This window comes from Sorex fumeus, unplaced genomic scaffold (genome assembly GCF_029834395.1).
Source record: "Sorex fumeus unplaced genomic scaffold, SorFum_2.1 ptg000009l, whole genome shotgun sequence".
Lineage (NCBI taxonomy): Eukaryota > Metazoa > Chordata > Mammalia > Eulipotyphla > Soricidae > Sorex > Sorex fumeus.
The window spans coordinates 432,212-435,191 of record NW_026606066.1 but is presented as its reverse complement, the minus strand read 5'-3'; positions in this window follow the sequence as shown (position 1 = coordinate 435,191).

Here is a 2,980-nt window from a genome sequence, read left to right as displayed (position 1 = left end):
GGGGTCAGGTTAAATTTCCCTTCCCGCCCCCAGCAGAGCCCCGGCAGCTGAAGACCTCCAGAACCCAGCCACAGCCATACTCAAAGCTGCTCCACACGCTCGGACGAGCTTCACGCATGAAGAAACCAGCAAGCCTCCTCAGATCGGGACTGTGCCTCCTCCACCCAGATGCACCATCTTCCAGTAGCTAGACAGACAGATACACCCACAAACTGCCCCTGGAGCCACCATGTAATCCCTTCAACGGCCAAGATCCAGAGACTATAAAACCAAGCTCCCGGAAGCTTGGTTTTATTGCCTAGTTCTTTCTCTCAGAGAACCCAGCAGGCTACCGAGAGTAGCCTGCCCACACGGCAGAGTCTGGCAAGTTCCCCATGGCGTATTCAATATGCCAAAACCCAGTAACAATGATGGGTCTCATTCCCCTGACCCTGAAAGAGCCTCCAGTGTGGCACTAACTAAAGTCTCGGGGCTAGGACGAATGGAGACATTGCTTGTGCCTGCTCGAGGAAATCAATGAACAATGGGATGACAGTGATACAGTGATGCAGTGATATATACATTTAAATAATACATGTTATAAATTAGCTCACATATAGAGTTATAAATTATTATCTCTAAATGCACGTATTAGTTCCGATAGCACAGCAGGTAGGGCCTTTGCCTTGCACACGACTGATCCAGGTTCGATTCCTCCGTCTCTCTCAGGGAGCCCAGCAAGCTACTGAGAGTATCCCGCCCACTCAGCAGAGCCTGGCAAGCTCCCTGTGGCGTATTCAATATGCCAAAAACAGTAACAACAAGTCTCACAATGGAGATGTTACTGGTGCCCACTCCAGCAAATTGATGAACAAGGGGAGAACAGTGCTACAACAGAAAGTGCTCTACATGCACAGCCAGACAAGGAATGTTCAAGGTTAGAGTTTACTTGGACTGACAGAGACTTTGTAGTATTGCCCAGTCCCTGATTCCTTCCGACTGCTCTCTGTGGCCCTGTGAGTGACCCAGGCTTGGGACTTGCTCCAGGCGCCCACCTTTCCAGGTGCATCATGTCCGAATGCCCACCTCACTCTCCGGCATCCATTGACATATTCTCTGTCCCAGCCCCTCTATAGCTTTCCTCTTTCATATTGGTGGAGTGGCTTAAGGGCCACACCCTGCTGTGCTCAGGTGCTGTCACTGGCTCTGAGCTCAGACGTGACTCCTGGTAGTGTCATGGGGGGTTCTATTGCTTTTCTTTCCTTCTTTCCTTCCTTCCTTCCTCCCTTCCTTCCTTCCTCCCTTCCTTCCTTCCTCCCTCCCTCCCTCCCTTCCTTCCTTCCTTCCTTCCTTCCTTCCTTCCTTCCCTCCCTCCCTCCCTCCCTCCCTCCCTTCCTTCCTTCCTTCCTTCCTTCCTTCCTTCCTTCCCTCCCTCCTATGCAGACTCTCACATATGCAAAGCAAATCCAAGTCCCTTCTTGTTTTGTTATTGTTCCTGTGAAAATATTTTTTCTTTGTAATTTAATATTTTTTACCATTTTTATTGAGGTACTAGGATTTACAATACTGTTCATTATATTTTGCATGCCTACAGAATTCCAACACCACATCCACCATCTTAGCGCTGCTTCCTTCCACCAGTGTCCAGGGATGCCTCTAGCCACCACACACCTCACCAAAGCTCAATGACTTTGGCCATTTGTTGTTCTCTTAATATGTTTCTTTCTTTCTTTCTTTCTTTTTTTTTTTTTTTGCTTTTTGGGTCACACCCAGCAATGCTCAGGGGTTACTCTTGGCTCATGCATTCAGGAATCACTCCTGGCGGTGCTCGGGGGACCATATGAAATGCTGGGAATCGAACCTGGGTCGGCCATGTTGGCTGCATGCAAGGCAAATGCCTACCCGCTGTGCTATCGCTCCAGCCCCCATTAATATGTTTCTTTATATCCCACATATAGGAGAGATTTTAAAATTTATTTACTGTGAAGTTGGTGACAACTGCATAAATATAGAATATAAATAAAACTAACTTCTAAAGTTCCAAAAAAGGTAAATAAATGATAAGTCGATAAAAATGTTTTGCAAAAACTGTGAAAATTTTTTACAGGTATGTAAATTTAAAAATTAGTAGATGAATAATTAGATGATAATACAGTTAAAAATTTACATGAAATAGATCAATCCTAGAAACATACAATTTAGTAAGAGGAGAACCAAGAAAATTTAAAGGGTAAAATATAAACAGGTCTATTTAAATGTATAAAAGTGTATTTCATCCAAAAAGGGGAATATTGGCTTTATGTTAGAAAATATTATATTATAGATAATGTTTAAGTAGCTGCATTAATAAGTAAAATATTTTTAATAAAAGTTCTATGACTGCAAAAATAACTACTTGAACAGATATGGAACATTCAATGTAAATGAAACATTAGTTCACTACTGAAGAAGTATAAAAGGTGCAGGAGTGATAGTACAGCAGGCAGGGTGTTTTCTTGCCTGCAGCTGACCTGGGTTCAATCTCCAACTTCCTATATGGTCTCCCAAGCACTGTCAGGAGTAATTCCTGAGTGCAGAGCCAGGAGTAACACCTGACTACCAACAGTTGTGACCCTCAAACTAAATATGGATGGATGGATGGATAGATAGATAGATAGATAGATAGAGAGAGAGAGAGACAGACATATCTATTATCTATCATAGCAAGTTAGGACTAAATAGACCTTTCTTAATCTTGCAGAGGGCACCCATAAATGCCACGAGTATATGTTATACTCAGAGTTAAAGTGCTGAGATGTTTGTTTTGTCTTTTAAAGAAACTTCTTTAATGCTTCTTGTAAACTTGGCTTCAAGGCTATGAATTCTCTAAGCTGTTTCCTGTCCCTGAAGCTCTGCATCATTCCTATAAGTCATAATGATAATCTAGTGGGTACAGTACTCTTAGAGAGCTATCCATTTTTGTTATTGTTGTTTGTTTTGTTTTGTTTTTAACTATACCCCA